Source organism: Opisthocomus hoazin, chromosome 7 (genome assembly GCF_030867145.1).
Source record: "Opisthocomus hoazin isolate bOpiHoa1 chromosome 7, bOpiHoa1.hap1, whole genome shotgun sequence".
NCBI classification, from domain to species: Eukaryota; Metazoa; Chordata; class Aves; order Opisthocomiformes; family Opisthocomidae; genus Opisthocomus; species Opisthocomus hoazin.
Window position 1 is genome coordinate 35350466 of NC_134420.1, and position 22779 is coordinate 35373244.

A 22779-nucleotide genomic window follows, 5' to 3' on the forward strand; every position below is an offset into this window, starting at 1 on the left:
GAGCTTGTTGGGGAAACTGGGTCCTTGCACCGTCACAACTCCAGGGCGAGTGGAAGCAGCAGCTGGGGAGAGGAAAGAAACTCCCACCTCACCTGCTGCTGAAGCTTGTAGTGTGTGGAATCACTCTGACTTGCGCAAGCAGACTGTGCAACATGGTGGGCCAAGTAATTGCACAAGTGTGGCAGAAACAATTTACTGTGCATAAAGATGCTCTAGATCTAAAAGCTCCCACTAAATCAGGGCTCCGAGCATCTCGGTTTCCACGCAGATTAAAAGCCAGAAAGTTGGGTGAGAGTGCTCCACGACAGCCAAAGGCAACACAGGCTTGTCTAGTTAGAGGAATTCAAATGAAATTGAAACCAAAAGAGTGGAAAAAGTTGCACAAAGCAGGACAGCAAGAGTCAGCAACTTGCTCTGGTAGTAAATGTTACAGTTTCATGCAACAGTGAGAAAGGCTTCGAAGTACTGCTACGTGCAGGCAAGAATCACACACGTGCCAATGCTAGGTCAGGAGATACACCCAAAAGTTAGCAGGTTAAGTAACCTGCATCCTCTGCCTTGCATCTTAGCTTTTTCACTAGACCACCCAGGACCGCCAAAGAACAGCTAGGCTTTTTGTCCATTCTGCCTCAGAACTCCACGGAAAACCCTCCCAAAGACCAGATGCCCTCCCAGAACTCAGGTGTGCGAAGACAAACCCCAGAGAAAGCCACAGGCAATGCTTCTTTACCACTGGGACCAGAAGCTAGAGGTGAAACATCCTGCCAGTGACCTGAGTAGCTGTCTCCCTGAAAGCCACACATACTACCTGCTGTCCTTCAGCCAAGCACACTGCTCCCGGGTCCTGGCTCCCTCCTGGCTCTATCACAGTCCTGCACCCCCTGAACAGGTCAGCTACCAGACAAGCTTCCACGAAACACAAGCAAGAAGAGGAAGAGGGTACAGAGTCTTCAGTGGATTTCTGCATTTTGTTACTTCTCCAGTGTGCTTATACTCCATGTCAACAGGCTGGGCACATCAGCATAAAGGATACCACGCACGCTGCCCCAGCCACCTCTTCCCCACGCTCCTCACACACACACAGAGCTGAGAAGTGGAAGATCCTTCCTCATTCCCCCTAAAAAGGGCATTTGAGACCAGGCACGTTTAACTCTTCGCTATTTGTAGGGTAGGAAACAACTCTGCCAAGCCACTAGCAGCTAAGTGAATAGTACTTCCACGTGGGAAGCAGGCCACGCTCTGCTCTGCTTGGGGTTATGATGCATCTCCAAGCGTCCTATGTGAGTACACTCAAGTCATCAAACTATCTGTCAAGAAAAAACATTCTAGCACAGAATTCCCAGCGACCTCTACTCAGCCTCGTGGGAAAAGTGCAGCAACTCCAGCTACAACTGCCTTTAAAGGAAGACTGATTTCCCCCCCACCCCCGACATTTTGCAAATAAATATGAAGGTCCTGCCACAGCCAGTAATCCTCAAGCAATTTCCTGTCTCTGGAGACAAGATTCCCTCAGAGTGAATTGATTAAATAAAGGTTATTAGAATGAGTATAAAGCAAGCTAGTTGAAAATTCACCCTCTGCATGTTTCTACCTGTAATGTAGTGCTCCAAGCAGCAGTACAAAGAGATCAGCTACAAGAGCTTACAGGATAAGAAAATTAATATGCAAAACCCACCGAACTGCAAGACAAAGATTTAAAACTACTTTCAACAGCAGAGGATTTTCATGTTCTTTTAATCTATTTTCAAGTGAGTTTCTCCAGGGGAATTTACCCAGTCCCTTTATTATGGTACTCTTCGGATAAAATTTGTTTTCTCCATTTTGCCAATCTGACATGCAATCTAGTCTTTCAAGAGTCAGCAGTCATCCTCACCAAAACTGTTCTCCTCTTGTTTTGCAGCAAAGTTTTACACTGCAAAGGCAACAGGCTAAATCCATTCGCCCCATCTTCCAGGGTTACCAATTTCCTCTTCCTCTAAGGTCAACCATTTTAAATAAAAAAAAAACATATAGAGACACAAGTGTTAGTTCCTACAAATGCTAGGTGTATGTTGAGGGAGCAATTAGCCTGATGCCAGTATCAGAAACTTGCTCAACAATTCTCTCGCATCTTTTGAACAGACAATAGGATGTAACAGCATTGCAGTAACAGTTCAAAATAAACAGACCAACCACTTAAATTAATGCATGCTTTACAAATCAGAAAACGTATATCTTGCAGAAAAGTCTAAACATCTACAGATTGGTAACTATCTCATATGCACAAGTGAACAGAGCTTCTGCTTCTTATCTGCAAGAAAAAATTACATTATGCAGAGTTTCCAGAAAGAGTCCCTGCATAGGAACTGACAAATTTTTTAAGCTAGCCTCACTTCTCTGCACTAAGTACACAGAGAAACAACTGTTGGGAAAAAAAAAAACCACACAAACAAACAAAAGAACGCAGATGTCATCTGCAGCTCCACCTATGAAGTTCAGGGCAAGATTGTATTCTGAATGTCACGTACAGCAAGCAGTATCCAGAGGAGCTGGGGGTCTGTCATTTGCAGCTGTCCAGGCTTCCATCAGCATCTTTCAAAGAGCCACTTACAAGATTCATTTTGCGAAAAGGCTAGCCTGCTTTTATACACATTCTAACTCACCTAAAACTGCTCTTCTGGGTGAGCTGAGCAACCGCTGGCTCTGGACAGCAAACTGTCTTCTTTGTCTCCCTTTGCACTTCAGGATCAACTCTGCCCATGAACATGGAGAGGGAAATGGGGGAGGACAAAGAGAAGGCTGCATCGTGGAAAATAAATAGCTCCATTAAGGCTCCACAGGATGCTATAAGGCACATTTTTAGTGGAAACCATCCTCCTTATAGCATACCACAGAGCACAACAGCTACCAGAAGCCCTTTCTCCAACAGCCACATCCCCTTCCCTGGCCTCCAGTAACAGCCTCGCAGCCTCCACCTTCCTCTCCAGCTTCCCCCCAAACCCAATCACACTCCTCAGAGGCGCTTGAGTATAGCTGCTGCAAATCACGGCAAAGGCTGCTTCACACCACCTCTGCAAATGGAAAGAAATCCCAGTGAAACGCTATTACCAGCCCTTTTGAAAGGTAAGACCACCTGCAGGTGAGGACTGAGACCAACAACTTCTGAGAGATCAAGCTTAAGTTTCATCTTCTCTGCCAAGCACAGCCATGCTTTATTTATATCAAAGGCATCAATAGTCTTCACTCGTTCCTTGCAAACACACCAAGTCTCAAAAAGCTAATTATATTTAGACTACATCTGCTATGAAATAGGTGTAACAGAGCAGGAGTTTCAGTTCTTTGAAGAAGCACTCTTATTCAGAAATCTTTATTTCTGACCAAAGCAAGCTGTTGGATTTTGTCACTAGACCAACAGCAAGTTTCTATCTCAGAACTCTGCATCACACGACATCGAAAGTTACTCTGCTCAAGAGGCAAAGGCTCTGGGGAGGGCCAACCTCTGGGGAATTGATGAGTACACCCTCAACACCACCATCATCAAGCGAACACTAAACTATTCCTTGCAAACACTGCAGGCACTTCCACCTGCAAGGAGAAAAGCAGAGCAGGTGACTGCCTGCAGTGTCAGCAGTTGCAAGATGCCCAACACGACTTTTTTGCTTTCTTTCTTCTCTGGGGAAAATAACCTTGACCATCGGACTTCCTAACCGCAGGAACGACTCCTGAGCTGACGAGAATGATGAAATGCAGAAAGAGGAAAGAACCAGCCTTGTGTGGGCCATGCCATTTCAGCGCACACTGATGCTCGATGCCCACTGCACATTCCTGAGAGCAGGCTATGGAGCTCACCTACACACCAATCACCAACAGACGACAATATGCAGAGGGATCCAGGTTCAATTCTACGAGTGTTGACCCAGGCCTACCCACAAAACGCAAAAAGTTTGAGACTGGTGAATTAAGACCTATTCTAGTAACACGAAAGACACTGCAGCAAAATATGTACAATGAGACACTCAGACTTGGCAGAAGCCTAAAAAAAGCCGAGGAGGAGATTGGAACAGCGGACATGCATGTTACTGCCTTACATCATCAATATAGGGAGGCCCGGTTCATGGAATTAGCCAATGTTAATATCTAAAAAATGATTCCAACCCTTAAGAAGATTAACACAAGGTCTGCAAACAACTTCAAGAGGCATAAAGGAATCCTTTGCTTCTTTAGACAAGAAATGCTTAAATCCCCATTTTCTAGACAGAAAATTTTTCCTCCACTATTACATGCCAGGAAAAAAGTATGGGAGAAAAAAGGGTATCAGGGCGGAATGAACCAGTCTTGAAGAACTTCACAGAAGTGATTAACATAACCAATTCTTCTTTTTTAAAACCACACCTGAACTGCAGGCTGCTTTGTATAGGTGACTTGCATAAGAAATTATCTACCAGTGGTCAAACCAGAGCTCTAGAAGACTTCTGGGAGGGTTTACAGCTTACCATCAGCTGACTAATAAAATTATATTGACTTGGGAAATGTCAGACCTATCCCTAGCAATGCTTGGCTTATTCTCCTCACCTACAAGTAGCCAGTAGAGTTTAGGCAAGCCTGTTATTCCACCAGAATCAAGTTGGAGAAGACTAGTCTTTAAATAGCTTAAAAGCGGGCAATAAAGGCTGCAGCTACCACAGGTCTATCTGGTCTGTTTTCTTATGTTTGAATGCTGAGGCACATTTTCTGAAATGACAACCACATGCTTCCTTACAGCAGGCTCTCCTGTGCCTTACATGGAAAACATTTCTTGTAAAACATACAGGAAGAAAAGGTTAGATCACATTTTAGTTGTGGGATCTTTTCACACTGTGCAATAAAAAGCCCACTGATCTCATGCTGCTGCTTCTTCCGTTGCATGGACCTCCCTCGTCCCCTCTCCCAGCGAAAGCCTCTCAGCTGAAACATCATTACTTATCCCCTTCTCTCCAGCACATGCTTGTTAACTTCCTTTTTCATACATTACAGCTAGTTGTTCTGACTCCCTACGGAAGTCACTGCAAGGGACAAGGCAGAAAGCCTGGGGTACATGCCAAAGGATAAACTTTTGCTTCGGACAGGTATGCGAGTAGGCTGAAAAAGCCCTTCACAAGCACTGCTTGCCTCATTAGCATTTGCAGGGCAAAGGGAGGCAGCAATCGGAGCCTAGGAATCAGACCACACTGTGCTAGGTGCTGTATAAACACAGAACAAAAGAGACCACTGCTACAAAGATACCATGAGCTACCATCACATGGAGAGAAACCACCTCTTTAATCTGAACCACAGCTGGTTCCCTGTGATCTTACTCTCACAGCAGGTACTTGCTATGTAACACCCAGAGAAATCCAGAGTTATTTGGTCTATTGCAAACATGCAATAAAATCTGCACCACGCCTGTTCTTAATGCTTTCTTTGTTCATTACAGTGGATTCAGAAGATTGAAAAGGAAATTAAAAGGTCACTTGGATACATGAGCTATTTCTGTCCCAGAACATGCCAATAATTTGGCTCAGAAGCAAGAATCAAAGAGCAAGACTGCTTGGAAACAGGCTTCTCTCAAATTCTTATCAGTAAATATTTAACTCCCTTTTTACTTTAGAGGCTACCGTCACTGACATAAGCTTGGTATTTATTAGTTTATAAAACCAGATTTATGAAAGGAGCAAAGACTAAGACTTTCCTCCCTCTCCAGTTCCCAGCTGTTTCCCCTCAATTTCAAGTTACAACGCAGTTTCACCTCTGCTTTCATTTCTCTTTCATTCCTTCTTAAGATTACTACCACACCTCCTCACCCTCTCTGCACACCCTCCAGCTCACGCTTCGCACGCAACAGTGAGCCTTTCCTCTCCCACAGCTCCCTGGACTATTTCCTCAGCTGAACTCATTAACAATGCCTCCAGGACTTCCCATGACTGAAAAAAAATTGCCGCTGGGCAGAGAGGAGTGAGTTTGTAAGGTTTTGAGGGCAGTTACTGTGTGCGTTTGGCAGAGGTGGCGTGCGGCTGCAGCACTCGCAACCCAGCGGGACTTGTGCGGGCACACCACCCCCGACACGGGCTGAGCTGTATTCCCGCTTCCCAGAGCTCAGCGCAGACATCAGCTGCGTGCTGCCAACGGAGGCTCCGTTCCTTCATGCCAGGGGTTATCGCCACCCTGCAGAAACCTGCACCGGGCTTCCCTGAACAACCACAACTGGGAACACAGGAACCTCTTTCTCCAGGGAAAACGGAGCAAACTGGCCCCTCTCCCACACCAGATGTACTTTCAGAAAGCGTGCAGGTTTTGTGGTGCAGGTTTTGTGGTGTAGGTTTTGGGGTTTTTTGAGGAGGATGGGAGTGGGGGTTTTAGGGGGGATTTTTTTTAACTGTTCCCCAGTTTAGTCATGCCTCCTTAAGAGACAGAACCTATGCACAAGTCTACACCCCCTCCTTGGCTGAGATCAAGAGCTGCTACTGAACATATCTTTAAGAGCTTGACACCAAGCCAAAGCATGCAGCACGGACAACGGGGTGCTGCAGTGGCAGTGGGGAGTTGTGGGACAGAGAACACAAGTTCCCTATATAACACCTCCAGGCATCTTGAACACTGACCTTGTGAATCAGAGTTTAAGCTTCCTCCCCCCCCCCCCCCTTTTTTTTTTGTTCAAAGGGCGTATGTACCACCTGGAAGACTTTTGTAATACAAGCGAGCACATTAAGAAGAGATCTCTGTCTGTTCTTCATGTCTTAGCATTTATCTGGCCTCTCCTTGCATTTTACCACCCCCAGTGCAGCTGTTCCGTTTCTGATTACGGACAAACACGAAATCGCTGCCTCCCTGCATCCTTGTAACAGGCCCCAGTGGGATTCTCAGGGAACCTGAGCCTGCTCCCAAACACGGCTATCAGCGGGCTTCACTCCCGTGGTTTTATCTTCTGCTAAGAAAGCATTAAAATTTTAGAGCAATCTATCATAACTGAATAACTCTACTGTTAATCCCAACATCCTCGAACGCACCCTTCCTCCCTCAAACAGTCCTCTAGGTTTCAGCCTCCTCCATGAGCAGATGCTTAGAACAGCGTGGCCCACTGACTGGCTCTGCCAAGGGGCCACGCTAAGTGTGGAACTACCTGCAAGTCACAGTATTTTACAACTAAAGCTGCCTGCAGGACCACCTTGTCTCACTGAATGTAGCAACTACAAGCCCCCACATGCTAAGCAGCACTGTACAAACACACCATCACAGGTGACTTACAGCCCAAACAGAGAACAGCCAGCCAAAGAGCACCCAGACACGAGTCTTCCAGAAAGGACTAGTGGTTTCTGAGCGCAGATGGGAAGGGCAGATATGTACTGCATCTTTCTTCAGTGCCTGCTCTGAGGCAAACCCCTTGGGCCCTGAGCTGATCACCTCCCTACCTCTGCTTCCTTCACTAGAAGGACAGAAAGAATCCCTGCTCTAGAGGCCCATACTTTCCCCAAAGGAGAATTGACCCATGCCACTGCCAGAAGCCTTCCAAAGAAAAGTAAGGGACAAAAACGTCAACAGACCGGTCGCAAGACCTGTGCTAGTGCCTCTTCTCAGTATCGCATTAACCAGTGAGCACAAACACACACACACACTCTGAACTGTTCCACAGTCATTTCTATATGGAGAAAGCTGGTATCTGCATTGTCTCAAAAAGGAAAGACAAAACTAGTATTTGTTTCACCTTAAGCAATCCCATCACCATATACCTCACTGAACTACGGAAAATTTTTTTCTTGTTAAACTATGTCAGCTTCCTTGATATTAACAGTAAGTCTTCCTCCCCATTCCAGAAATCTTTTTAAAAAAATCTACCATCACATTCTTCTTTATTTGACACCCTTCTCAGTAAATACTTCAATACTGACACACGCTTCTCTTTGTTACACAGAAGACTAGGAGGCATGGTCCCTGGACAGAGGAAAGAAATTTTGACCACAGCTAGATCTGCAGGGAAAGGGGAAGGAGTTGCCTATCTATGCCCAGACAAGAAGTCCACCCAAGCGCGTTGTTCATAACCCGACATGTTCTATCTGCACGTGCGACAGCACCGGCTCTGCCAGCCTCTGACACTGCCTTAGGGCAAGGCATCTCTGGTGGCAAAGCAATGTGCCCCTCAGGCTTCCTAAAGAACACATGAAATTAGATTTACAAACAGCAGAGTCATTCTCAACAGCAAGAAGCAAAGTTTCTCTTAGTGTTGTGTCAAGGTCTTCATAGCCCGTGCAAAGAAAGACACAATAGAGAACAACTCTTTGTGGGTGCAACCCTCTAATTCCTGCATCCAGACTGGGGGATGCCATGGTCTATCTGGCACTCACAGATGTTTGCTGCAGTCCACCACCATATGCCTACTCTCCCTTACCAAACTGGAACAGCAGCTCATGAGTACATAAGAGGACAAACAACTGTACTGGCAGGGAGAATATAGAAAAAATGCACTTCTGTGCAAAACCATCCCCATTCTCTCACTAAAACAACACTGTTCCAGGATACAAAGTGATGGAGATTTGCAAAGAAATTGCACTCACTAGCAAAACCAAACCAAACTACCACAAAAAAAGTGGGGTGAAACATTCCATTTTATATTGAAGAAGAAAGTGCAGAGGCCATAAGTAACAGTGAAACAGAAGGAGAAGCTATTCAGCTGAGCACACTGACCCAGAATGCAGGGTTCATTTGCCCCCTATATACACACATGCATCAGATCCACAACCCAAGCAACGTTTTATGCAGCCCCCATCTTATTTGTAAATGCACATTTAGAAATTCAGGGCAATAACCTGAAACACTGGAGCTGAACACTATTACAGCCCGTTTCAGATGGGGTAGAAAGAACACAAAGAGAATTTGTGTAACAAAGCAGAACACAGCAAAAGAGGAACATCTGCTACTTTTACCAGGAATACCATATGGTCAGTAACTAGGGTATGGAGAATGAGTTCATTCATATTTAAAAGCAAAAGTAATACGTCTCTCCTTCCAAGCTAAGAGAGAAAATGCCTGTTCCCCTTCCACTGTTCCAGCCCCATCATCACCAGTACAGATTTGGCTTTCTGCAGAACTGGTGCTGCCAGTATTCTAGACCGGACAGTCACGCTCAGAGTCCTTCTCATGACAGGATGCCAGAATGAGGAGGATGAGAACACTCCTGTAGGAGTTTTGCTTAGCCCTAACACGAGCCTGGTTTATCCACAGTGCAGGAAGAGCTGCAACTCTGAAAGACCAGTTCTGTCACCAGCAGATTACAGCAACACTCTGGAGCTGTGAGGCATTTGGCAGCAGTAAACACGGTCACCACAGTAAATCTCAACCACTATCCTGAAGCCATCTTCAGCTCCTGAAAGCACTGCCCAGAATTGCAATCGACACAGCTGGTTCAGTTCAGAGCACCCAACAACATATCTTTCTTCAACAAATGCGAGGCCAGACACACGGCAGCAATGCTTTCTAATACCGTGCGGAACACAGGCACGCTAGCTGAGAAAGCTTCTACTTCAGCAGTGCTATCCCACCTGCAGGTCTGCCATGCAGCAATGTTACAACACACGGTACAGAAGTCAACAGGGACAATCTTACTGCATCCTCATTATCTCTTAAAAACCAGATCAATAAGCTCTTCATCTATTTGAGCACCTGTTGGTGGGTATCGTTCAGTTGCGAAAGTCTTGTGCAAGGAGATAAGATTCCTGGTACTAGCAAAGCCCCTCAACAGCTGTCAAGATACAGCACACAAGTTAATTCACCTACTGGAAGAGTCCCTCAGTCCAACAAGGTCTTGCCACATTTGCTGATTCTTCATTCTTCCCAAACCTGAATCCCCACTTGCCCTCTGAAATTCAAGTACTCACTTTGTCAATTGAGTTTTCGTTGCAAGAAATGGATGGCAAAAAGGATTAGAAGGATTTTGCAGCAGCACTGAACAGCTTAAGCCACAAAGAGAACGCAGTATAAAAGTCCGCTCTGACAATCAAGTGCCAGGAGTAAATAAAACGGAAAATGACAGGCCAGGTTAACTAATGCCAGCATTACTTCCCAGATCCATCCAGGTCACAACACGTCTCAGTCTCCCCACTCCATCCCTTTAAAACGCTCCAGTCTGAGTCCAGGTGTATTATTGCCCTGACCCGTACAGCTCACTCTGTATTTGCTCTCTGCCCATGGAAGAGAATTCAGGCAGCAAACCCAGAGATGAACACTCCTGCGTAAAAGGCAATCCACCAGTGTCTCCAGCAGAGCCAAGCTTTTGCTTTGAGGAAGACAAAAAGGCAGTCTCCCAGGTACCGGGTGTATAGCTCTTATACGGTCTTCAAGCCCGCTGCTGAGACAGCAAGGCTTCTTCAGCCTCCTCACAAGCAGTAAGGGGAAAAGCAACGCAGCCCAGAAGGGAAGCAGACAGCTGTCTGGTTAACAGCGTCACAGCCAGAAAGTGCCAGAGGGAAAGAGAGATGCAATATCTGAATTTTAGCTATTGCCGGGCTAAGTCATTAGTGAGAGAGGCAGCTAACAGCCTCATCTTAGGAGTAGGAACTTCACCTTTATGCTTATAAAAGCCAGCTTTTGATGATAAGTTTGAAGAACGAAGTATGGTTTTTCTTACATGTTTTGCCCACCTTACGCATTTCATTTGCTGATGATCCTACTAGAGAAGGATACACTTGGCACCAGAGAGCAGCAGAAACTGTGCACTTCTGTGGAGCAGCAACCTCCTCAGGAAGCTGAAAGCTGGATGCAGGCTTCTGACTTCAAAGCCTTCTGCACATGGCTTTTGTTATTCTTATATAAGATTTTCCATGCCACCAGAAGTTACTCCCTATCAATTTCTAGCAAGATCTATAGTCTACATTTCTTCCATGTGAAAAGGAAGACCTATTGCCAGCAAAAGCATCACAAAATTAAATGCACTGTCAGACACAGCTGGCAATCAATAGCCTTGCGAATCAGAAAGGTTGTAGCACAGCTTTACGCAAGTCGAAGGCCACTGGGAGAGATTAAATACGGACTTCCATAACAAATATTTCTAGGCTCTTTTTCTGTCTAGTATCATTAACTCTGCTTGTAGCTAACAGTGATCAAACCATAGCAACCTTGTTACCATTTTAAGAAATGCCAGATTTTGTGGAAACAAACAAAATGCATTTTTTTTCCTGTGTGGAACCTGGGGCAGCCTACCCATTTTATGTCCCCTCTTTGCACTCCAGGGCATGAAGCAGTGGAAGCCTGAGAAGAAAAGGTCAGAGCAGACCAGCAGCTGTACAGGTGACCCCAACGCAAGCACACAGGACTACAAGGAAGTGGCGGTGACCGAAATGATTCAGCACGTGGCACCTGTCCTCTGCTGAGGATAAGGAGGCTGAGGGGGAAAAGCTAGTATTTCTCCGGGCAGACAAAAAAAATAAGTCTTTCACATTGCCTTTTCCCAAGTCTGCCTTCTCAGCTCTGCATTCCCAACATTAACCTTCATTAGCAAGGACAGCCATGATTACTTCCTGTGTAAATGCAGTTAAGCTTTGCCTCAAAAGTCTCACTTTGATCCTCATATTTGTCATCTATCCAGTAATTAAAGGATTTTTGTTCTCCGTAAATGAAAAGGAGCTTCAGGTATTAGAGATGCCCCCAAGCTGCTCTGCCATGGTCTGAACTTTAGACTCATCACAGCTCGGTTGCTCATTACCTCACACAGCACAGAAGAAACACAGAAGCGTAGCCAAGCCTTCAAATCCGAAGGAGCAGATTTATTATGTGGGATATCAAAATGACCATACCTATGTCAATGAGCTTACTATGATCTGAAAGGAGAAAGTAACATTTCACACTCCAAACTTTTTCATAATCTTACATTAACAGATGTACGGAAATTTTTCAGACAAAAGTAGGATTTCCCAGTTGACTGAGTCCCTTTTAGTAGCCACTGCTCATTAGGCATTCAGAAACCCCAAAGCAACAGGATTTTTTTTGTTTTCTGAACACAAAGTATTTCAGCTCTCCTGCCCAATGAAGCCTTGTAAGGGCGTGCTTCCATTTGATGCAAAAGGAGACAAAGTCTAGCTCAGTGCTACTGTGGGAAGAGATCCTCTAATTCACCTTCCCCCAGAACAAACACACCCTCAAACTTAAGCATTTGGTATCTGAAACCAAAAACACAGGACAAAGCATGTTGGGTTTTTGTTCAGCAGAGCTTTATAGGAATCTTTCCTCTGCAGTACAGCTATCATGGCAGGTTTGCATTTTAGATAAGCTGAGTTTGCTTTATGTCCTGTAGAGCAAAACGTGCACCTCCACAGACTGCAACACCACCAGCAGCACAGCAAGGCACTCCAGAGGCCACAACTGGCTCAGCGGCAGCAAGAGACCCCTCTCTGCTTCCTTCTACCTTAAGGTTTTCCACCCAAGAACAGCATTTCTGCATTAAGACTTTGTTTTTCTTTCCAAGCCGGGCAGCAGCCCCATACTCCCAAGTCTGGTACTTACCTGAGACTGAATGACTAACTGAATAAAGACTCCTGTGTCCAGCCACAGCAACGCCAACACCTGCCACCCCGCCCTGCGCAGTACATAAACCCTCGCCCTCCCTGCAGCCATACAAGGCCACCACCTCCCCGCCTGCCAGGCGTGGCTGCCACAACCCCACACCGGCAGTGAAAGCTCGGCGACCTTACGGTCACGCGCTGGGAAAACCACTGCACAATGAAGTTGCACACCACACTACAAGGCACGCAGCAGCCACTTGTTATGCCCTATTACACTGGAAATGGTCATTAATTGTGGAAGTAAATCCTCATACCATGTTTACTCAATGAGTTTTCGCTTCTGTATTTTAGCTATTTTATCTCTTCTTACTCCAGAAGACATCAGAAGCAGCTCATCCTGCTTTACAGAGGGTTACCTATAAAACACAGCCAAGTTATCCAACTGCAGGTCCCACCCTAGCAATATGTGCTCCATGGAAACACCAAGGAAAGGAATCACCCCAGAGAAGGGAGGGAGAGGTTGTCATGTCTGGGCAGGCAAATATGCTTTTACTTTATACGAGACAAGAACTCAAGGCGAGCAATCTTCCTTCCCCCTGTGTTAAACAAATGCAACAACTTCTCTTGAGAGGACCCCTGCAACCTCTTACTACTTCATCCTGGATCTGGAGACTCCAAAGACAGAAATAATAAAGGGCCTCAAAGCCCAGACCCCAACAGTCTTCTGAATACTGCCTAAATGTGTGGATTTGAACAGAGAAGCCTTTGCAATCCTCTTACGTGCTTCCTGTTGTTCTCTGGCTAGTAGCAGCGATTTTGCTAGTTGGGAACCAAGCCCAGCATTCGTCTTGAGGGACACTCACCCACCACATATAGCCCAAATGATTACAAAAGACATCCAGACCCAGCCCTTGTATCCAGATCTACATAACCCCAGTGCCTGCTCTGAGCAGGAGGTTGGGTCTATAGTAGCTCCAGAGGTCCAACCTTTATTACTCTGACTTTCCACAGCCAAAGGTATTCCTTCTCACCAGGAAGCTAAGGGACATAGTCTCTTCTGAGAACTAGTTCCTGGACACCAGGAGACTGGTAGATTGTTGAGGGGTTTGTCTTCCCAAACGTACTCAAATGCTCACCTTCACAGGAGTAGCTTCACATAAAAGAAACAGCCTAGCTCAGTTTTAATTAATTACACTTTTCTGTACTTTCTTTTTTCCTACCTTTCTCCATCGCATGCTACTGGCCTTTAATTGTGATTTATGCCCCCACCTGAGAGCAGTGCCTAGCACACTGCAGATTACATCTTGATTACAGACAGCTACATAGCTGAGGAAACGGATCTACCCTCAAAAACTGCACACATACTGGTTTGAAAAAACTCACATGCAATCAAACCAAGCTCATCTCGCTCACTGCTCCATTTCCTGCAGATGCTAGAGGCTTTGACAGGCAGGCAGCATGTAGAGAAGCCCAGGCAACAGCTACACAGCGCTTACGACACCGTACAAAGCTTACATTAACACTGCCTATGCTTATCACCTTTCTTAACCTCCCTTGTTTTTTCTCTTAGAGGCTAACAGCACCTCAGCCTTCAGAGCTGTCAGTCTCTGTTCTCACAGGCACTGTAACTAAAATATCTTGCTCAGTATCTGACTTCTGGGTGGCAGGCACAGTGTCACACGCTGCTGAGCATACTTGCCAAGGGACTCCACAAACTCCACTTCCAATATTTTTCTTCCCTTCTCCAAAAAGGCTAGAGGATCTCCACTCTAGTCTTTCAAACATCAGGTAGAGGGTATAACAACAATCACCCTCACAGTGCAAGTCTGAAATAACTCTACTGAATTCACGGGCTCATCCCAGCATAACCAAGGAGTTAAGCCAGCTCAAAATATCCCATTGGCTCCTCCTTAACCTCATCCACCTCTAAAAATTTCCTTCAGCTTGAAAAACAGGCTGCCTCTACACTTACAGCAAATTCTACCCTCATCACATACAACGTTTTTGGTTCCATAGCCAAAAAGGAGACAGAAGAACTCAAAGACAAGAAAGGCTAAGACAATCATGAGTCCTAGAGAAAAAAAAAAAAAAAACACTACAGAATTTACTTATTTTACATTTGATCTTCATCGCTTGGAAGACAAAAAAAAAAACACCTCTGTACTCTTTACTGTATCCACCCTATAAAAACTTATGACTTGTGGGCATTAAACAAACTGAGCACCCAGCGTGAGGTGCTGAAAGGGAAGGAAGTGTTGCCTCGAACTTCTCTGAGCAGCTAGACAGTACCCAGAATCTTCACAGAATTTAGGAACGCACATGCCCTTGTTAAGACACAGTACTGCATTGCCTAAGCTGAATAGTATCTCTCAACAGCTCCAAATATTACTTTAAGTAGAAAGAGGGTGCAAAATTCCCCTATGTACTGGAAGCCTGTTAAACAATTGGCATAAAAAAGAAAAATCAATGTACACTTGAGACAGCAGGAATCAGTTACGCAGCAATTAAATGCACAGAGCAGGAGGACTACAAAATACCAGCTTGCTTTAGTAAATATGGTTGCTTGCCACCAAGTACCTCAGAGAGAAAAAAAAAATTATCAAATATCTCAAATTCAGCAAGGCTTGTCTGGAACAATATTTGGAGAGGTTGCAGCATGTGCACCATTCTGTAAGAAGCAGTATTTCTGACTCAAGTTCTCCTCTTCAGTCAGCACCAATCAATGCACTTGTACGCTGCTGGAGACGGTGGAAAAGACTAGGCACATGTATACAGATCAACCAAGGCAAGAGACCAACTTACAAGGCACAATCAGGACTATTTTCTCAGCCATGCTGCCAGAAGTCAGAAGCATACTACTGCCAACTGTTAACATTCAGTGGTTCAAATGCTTCAATTCCTTCTAACTTCAGTGTTCAGGCCCATTCAAAAGTCTCTAAAGTACAATACACATCTCTCCCACCTCCCTCTGCTGCCTCGCACTTTATGCAGGGCAGCCAGGTTTAGTCAACAAAAAAAAAAAAAAAAACAAACAAAACACACCAAACCCAACACCCAGGTCATTCCAAAGAATCTAGGTGTTTCCTGTGAATCATTTAAAACAAAAAAGAGGCACTGACAGATTTCAACCTATTCTGCAACAGGCCTATCTTCAGGTGACCTTTCCAACAGGAGAGTTTCTGTAGCAAGTTGTTATTCAGATGAGTATTTCATATTGATGAGTTCATCCCAGGCTCTCGCTGCCATAAAACTGCCGCTCTGCCAACAGAGAGGCGAGTCCCTGCCCCAAAAGTAAATTACATATCAACAGCTCTGATGCCCAATACAATTAGCTGTCTTTACCTGGGACTCTTACAACCGATTTGCTGAACTAGAAAAGTCTGCTTTCTGTCACCAGCTGCAGAGCCCTTCCTGTTGGAAAGGCAAAGAGAAAAGAGGATTTCAGCATGTGAGATGGCAGGCCAGCTATACTGCCAACAGCCACCACCCGGGCATTGCAACACCTATTCCCCCAGGCATGCCTTCATTTTCATCTGAAGGTCCCATCGTAAAAGAGAAGTACCTCAATCTACACACCCCATACAGGAACCCAGCTGGCCTCACTGCAGCTCCTGTTTAAGGAGCATATGGTCAGAGCCTGATCCCCTACTACAGTCAGGGGTAACAGCACCCGTGAGTAGTGCTGTGTTCCAACCACCACTCCAAGGTTAGGTGAGGTAACTGATCACCAGCTTGTTTGATCCAAGCACTCCCCAAGATGCTAAGCTCTACCTGTAAACACAACTGGCTGTTCAGGTCACAGAGCCGGAGAGGAATTGGCCAGGGAGCACAAGGCTATGCGGGGGAATCTTCTTCCCAGTCTCACACACAGCAAGTTGTGTGTTACATCAAAAGTCAAAGAGTCTTTTTTCGATGTGTTAGTTGATGACTAAGCTGTGCTAATTTAGAATCATTAAGGTTGGAAAAGACCTCTAAGATCATCAAGTCCAACCGCCAACCCAACACCACAATGCCTGCTAAACCATGTCCTGAAGTGCCATATACACACATTTTTTGAAGACCTCCAGGGATGGTGCCACAACCACTTCCCTGGGCAACCTGTTCCAGTGCCTGACCACTCTTTCAGTAAAGAAATTTTTCCTAATATCCAATTTAAACCTCCCCTGATGCAACTTGAGGCCATTTCCTCCAACACACTAGCTTCACAATAAGGGATAAATACAGACAAAAAATTAAAGCCAAGAAGTGTCTGTTCCACAAAAGTGGGAGGGGGTGAAGAGGAGGTGGGACGAAGTGGTCTTCGCAGCTTAACTGGAACAACATACTGTCTACAGGATATGGTGCCTACTGAAAGCCCATCTTCCTTCCTTTCTACCAGAGGTTAAACTAGAGAGTCACAAGAGTTAAATCGGTCTTCAAGTTACCTTAAAATAAACACAAAAAGACCCCTACTAAAAACCCAAATCACTCTAGACTCCAAACCCTCAGTTTATACATAAAGAAACAGGCAAAGGAAGTCCCCTCCGGCCTCCTATCAGTGGAGCAGCAGAAATGTTTGGGGAGAAAAAACCCAATCATTTTAAATAGTCTGTATTGCTGCCTTAATTTTTAATACCAGCAACGCTGTATGCCCCTGGAGTGTCATGCTACAGCACACCATTTGAAAACGAAATGCCAACTTCAACAAAAAACAGAACAAAACAAAAATCAAAATATATGCAAAGGAGAAAGCCCAGTATGTATGCAAGGATGCAGATGAATGCTGGCCCACAACAGAGTGGACACTGCTCCTACGAGCACTTGGGTATTGGGCTTTCCGCATTACAAACGGTTCAAGCAGACAAGGGGGAGAACAAACAACAAAGTGCAGGTTACAGAGCATTCAAGGCCTCACAGGGAGCTTCGCACAGGAGCTGTTCAAAAACACTTCTGCCATCCTCCTTCTGTTCTCACTTCACAGGATGAAAACAATGGGGGAGATGAATCCTGTGTTCTGTACTGCAACTTCTCTGCGGTCTCTCACACACACCCCACTTCAGGATAATTGTTTCAAATCACAAAAGTTGAGCAGGATGTTGAAAAGTGATAGAATACGAATAACTCTCAGTACAGGGCACTCATTCACAGGAAGAAAAGCTAAAACCAACAACATGTATGCCTTGCAATTTTTATTTTGAGGTCATAAAAGCAATCACAACCCTGAAAATGAGCATTTCCTGGGATTTAACAATTGTTGGGTTAATAGTGCTAGGCAAAGGCAGTTATGCCTAGCCCATAACTTTACCCACATAAAATGTCACACTGCACCTATTAGTGATATCTCTTCAGGATACTGTCAACAGAATCAACCTTAAAAAACAATTGCTGTTTGGATGTGCTCATAAACCCCTTCCCACAGCTAATGCTTCCACACGGGTTCACGTCAGTGAGCCACGCTGAACGACCTTTGTAACAGGCACTACCCACGTGCGCACAGTCACTAGCCAACAGGTAAGTTTCAGCTTTGGGCCCCCTGCCCCAAACACTTTAAATCAGTCTCCTCAGAGGGGCATTCTCTGATGGAGCCCTTCTCCCTCCTCCCCAGTACCTTTTTACAAGCTTTTTTGAGCTCAGCTCATTTAAACTTTGTACCTACACAGCCAAAAATTGTGCAGTTTGCAAAAAGATCAGATTTCAGTATTGTCACTTTAGGCCTTACCCAACTCTGCATTAGGAAAAAAACACTCTCCATCAAAACGAAACACTACGAGAGCATTGCGCTGCCATGCAGATGCTAGCTGTGCAGACACACGCAGTCAACCTCTGTCTCCTAGGGAAGCTCTTTAACTTTTCTAAAGCCCTCCTGTCCCTCTATTCTGTACTGGTACCAAAGAGGGTCTCCAACCGCGCTGCAGAGAGAACAACCCCTAGAGAAAGACAGCAGACTCCCTTACAAATTCACCACAAGGCCAGCTCAGCCAGACTCAGGACAGATTATCCAGAGAGGATTTCCACCAACTATCCTCAGAGAGCCCACTATCGCAAACCAAACAGCTGTACTAGGAGATCTGCTTTTAGAAGCACAGGGATGAGCTGCTCATCAGCTTCACACTGCCAAGCAAAGGCTAAAGAGACTAACTCAGTACACTTCTCCCCTTCCCTTCTTGATCTGCAAGACATTTTTTTAACAGCTTTGATGCAATCATTTCACATTAGACCTAAACAGCACCTTCACCCCCCCCCCCCCCCCACCTTTTCCCCACAGCCACAAATAAGATTTAGTGAAGAGACATGGTTTTAATGGACTAATTTTTTGTGTTGTATTACACGCAAAATCATATTTCACTATATACCTAGGCTTCAAGCTCCTCTCTCTACTGCTGTGCAGTTCACCTTCCAACTGAGAGCAGATCATTGGCATAAACCAAAACAATATATAGACTGCATACACATTCATCCTAGAAAACTTACAGAACTATATGGACTAGTGACCAGCAGTTAGTCTCTTTAAGCGCATTTAAAAGCATTTGAGAAACAACGTTTGTCTGCTCTGGCCAAGGAAGGAGGAAAGGAGAGAGGAAAAACATGGAATTTTTTTTTATATATATATATAAAAAATATATATATAATATAGGAAGGATTTTCCTTAGAAGGAAAAATACCTTCTAACTTTCAGCTACATACCAACTTGCATTCTTTCAGTTACATGTCACATAATCATCATAGAATCGTTTATGTTGGAAAAGACCTTTAACATCATCGAGTCCAACTGTTAACCTAACACTGCCAAGTCCACCACTAAACCACATCTCTAAGCACCGCATCTACAAGTCTTTTAAATACCTTCAGAGATGGCGACTCAACCACTTCCCTGAGCAGCCTGTTCCTGTGCTTGACAACCCTTTCGGTGAAGAAATTTTTCCTAACATTCAAACTAAATCTCCTCTGGCGCACTGAGGCCATTTCCTCTTGTCCTATTGCTTGTTACTTCGAAGAAGAGACCAACACCCACATGTTCCAACATGTAACAAAAGATGCCACTACATTCAAGTCCAATGTTTCTTGCATGAACAAAAAGTTATTTTCTTATTTAATGATACAAAAAATAAACACACACACAAGTATCTACCAAAATAGCTCTTTCAGTGAAGTGTACAAGTACCACTCAGGAGCATCCAAAAAAAAAAAAAAAAGTCTCAAACGATTTAAATGAGCACTCCTGACGACACCCCCTCAAAACTCAAGCCTTTGCACTCCAGGTAGCAGTTGCAGGAAACAAGGACAACAGGCCGGCACAGCAAGAGGAGTGGTAGCAAAGAAGCTTAACGCCTCATGGCTGCTAGAGGGATCTGAGGGGAAGAGGGCGTAGTCAGAGGAATTATCCCTATTCTGATTAGCATCAGAACAAAGGTTCACATTAGTTCGTCAGCACTAGGACTCCCCTAGAGTACTGGATAATAACCTTCTTGCAAGCATTAGAAGGATTTGTTTGCTCCTGCCTCCTCCCCCCAGTCTACACCCCTTCTCTAAAGGGGGATAAAAGGGCGAGGTCCAAAAAACAGCTTTATGTTTAGTTCTCTGAAAGACTCATCCAAGTATACGGACATATACATACTAAAACCTAAAATACACAAGTAAGATCCCTCTGTAATAGGTTTTCAAAGGTAACATTTGGAAGCATGTATGGTAAAAAAAAAAAAAAAAGCAAAACATTTTCTGTTCCAGAGAAAAGGTCAGACAATACAGGTGGCTCATCATATATGCTTAACTCTGGAAGGCTGGAGTTCAACAGTTTCTACACCAAAACCAGGGAGTGGTAAGCGGGTGAAGAACACAAGGAAGAAAAACAGCTTGTGGTATCTGAACACCACAAAACCCAGCTTAACAGAGATTGTCAGCAAAAAGGCTAAGGCATGGCTACAAAGGAGTCAGAACCCAAGAACACTGTAGAACACCAGCTTCTGAAACAGGAAGCAATGTTAACGGCAAGCGGCTGTCTTGCTGCAGGAGAATCACAGAATCACAGAATAGTAGGGGTTGGAAGGGACCTCTGTGGGTCATCTAGTCCAACTCTCCTGCCGAAGCAGGGTCACCTACAGCAGGCTGCACAGGACCTTGTCCAGGCGGGTCTTGAATATCTCCAGAGAAGGAGACTCCACAACCTCCCTGGGCAGCCTGTTCCAGTGCTCCGTCACCCTCAGAGGGAAGAAGTTCTTCCTCATGTTCAGACGGAACTTCCTGTGCCTCAGTTTGTGCCCATTGCCCCTTGTCCTGTCACTGGGCACCACTGAAAAGAGCTTGGCCCCATCCTCCTGACACCCACCCTGCAGATATTTGTAAGCATTTATAAGGTCCCCTCGCAGCCTTCTCTTCTTCAGGCTGAACAAGCCCAGTTCCCTCAACCTCTCCTCGTAGGGCAGATGTTCCAGTCCCCTCATCATCCTCGTAGCCCTCCGCTGGACTCTCTCCAGTAGCTCTTCATCTTTCTTGAACTGGGGAGCCCAGAACTGGACACAGTACTCTAGATGAGGCCTCACCAGGACAGTGTAGAGGGGAAGGAGAACCTCCCTCGTCCTGCTGGCCACACTCTTCTTGATGCACCCCAGGATCCCATTAGCTTTCTTGGCAGCCAGGGCACACTGCTGGCTCATGGTTAACCTGGTGGACATGGAAGGCAGCATGTTCTGACTTCAGTCTACAGAACAGTCACTGGCATTTGGACAAAATGCAGGTTTAAAAAGCTAAGAGTCAGGAAAAACAAAGTAACGGCATTAGCTTTCATCTTACCCGGTGTTGACACAAGCTGGCATACAACGGCTGTCAAGTCTGTGCGAATAAAGTGATGATTCAGTGAGGACAGGTTGATTCACACACCTAGGAATGCACACAAAAGTATTAGCTGTGAACGCACTGGGGATAAGAAGAGCACTCCGTCACATCAGAGCCGGAAGGTTGAGGGGCAGAGGCAGCTCTATTCTGTTTTTAGGACACAGGCACACAGCTATGCTTCAGGTACAGGCACTACCCCCAAAATTCAGATCTCGGTTTGAGATATACTGCACAAGTTACTCAAAAACAAAGAATACTCAAAACTACCCTCACACATTCCATTTTAAAATCTCAAGTATAAGAAGAGAACAGATCACAGTTTCAAGCATAGCAAAGTGTTACTGACAACGTTTTTCAGCAGCACTCAAGCTTTGTTAATTTTTTTTTTCCAGTGGGACGAAAACTTCTCAGAAGTTACCCGAAATACACAGACTAGAACTGCATCAAGTCCAGTTATCAGATACACACATACATTTCTACAAAAAAAAAAAATCTAGTGATCACAAATACTGCACACTTTCCAAACAAGCATGGGAGAAAGGAAATACATTTGCATGGTGCCAAAAAAACGCGGGTATGTTTTACTGTCTCTTATACCACACACACCCCCTTTTTATTCAACATTAATACTAAAAATTCCAAGTCTTAAAAAGAAAATATGGTTATTAACAAGGTAACTTTCCCCACTTCGGAAAGGACAGCAACCAACTGAGAACGGGGCAAAGTGGTCATCCAAAAGTGAAAGTAAAAGCTGTGCAGCTGAAAGGCATTTTTGTCTACCCTGCTTAAAGATCGCCTTAGTTGTTAAACACTTCATTGTCACATTTAAATGTCAGCTTTTTGAGTCTCAGAAGTGTGCAAGCCCTGCAAGACAGCAAACCAGAAACAGACTCGAGATGGAGCTTCTCACAACTAATAAAATTAAAAGTAAACCTAGTAAACTCCTCTTTGTGTCTCTCATTCAACCTCAGTAACCATACGCTTACCAAAAGACACAACCCCTGATCAGACAACCCTGCTCCCCATACCCATGAAGTGGGTTTTAATGGATCTCTGTTAGTAGGCTTGCATGGTTTTACAGCCTCTGCTCCCAAAGCCTGCCGTGAGTCTCCAGCATATTTTTGTTGCACATCACAGAAACCGTTTGCAGCATGTCAGGATCACACAGCTCTTTGCAATGACGCTTTAGTTCTATAAAGACGTACCACTAGATTTTCCCCAGGGGAAAACAGGAGCCTCCCTCTCCTGAAGCAAGCAGAACGCCCTTTTTGCACTCTCAAAAGGACTGAGAAGCTCTCAGAGAGGAGCTGGGTTTAAAGCTTTCAGGATGACCCCACACATGGCCACTGGGTCACTGGTGGCATACGCAGCGGCAGGTGGAGAAGCGAAGCTTTCATACCCTCTGAGCAATGCTCTGCAATTTTGACACTTCTCTGGAAAAGCAGAGACGTCAATCATCCTTCCAGGCTGGTGTTTTGGCGCAGAAGGG

General features: G+C 45.0%; 1 protein-coding gene across 10 annotated transcripts in view; it reads right to left on the reverse strand.

Moving 5' to 3' along the window:
• The window catches only part of SUSD6 (sushi domain containing 6), a 100883-nt gene that overhangs the window by 59744 nt on the left and 18360 nt on the right, over positions 1–22779 (reverse strand). For 6 of the 10 annotated variants that reach the window (XM_075427345.1, XM_075427353.1, XM_075427344.1 and 3 more), the window contains one exon: positions 21249–21335. The exons of the other annotated variants lie outside the window; for them this stretch is intronic. The gene's annotated coding sequence lies outside the window, so the exon portion shown is untranslated. The remainder of the gene's footprint in view (positions 1–21248; positions 21336–22779) is intronic. 10 annotated transcript variants of the gene reach the window in all.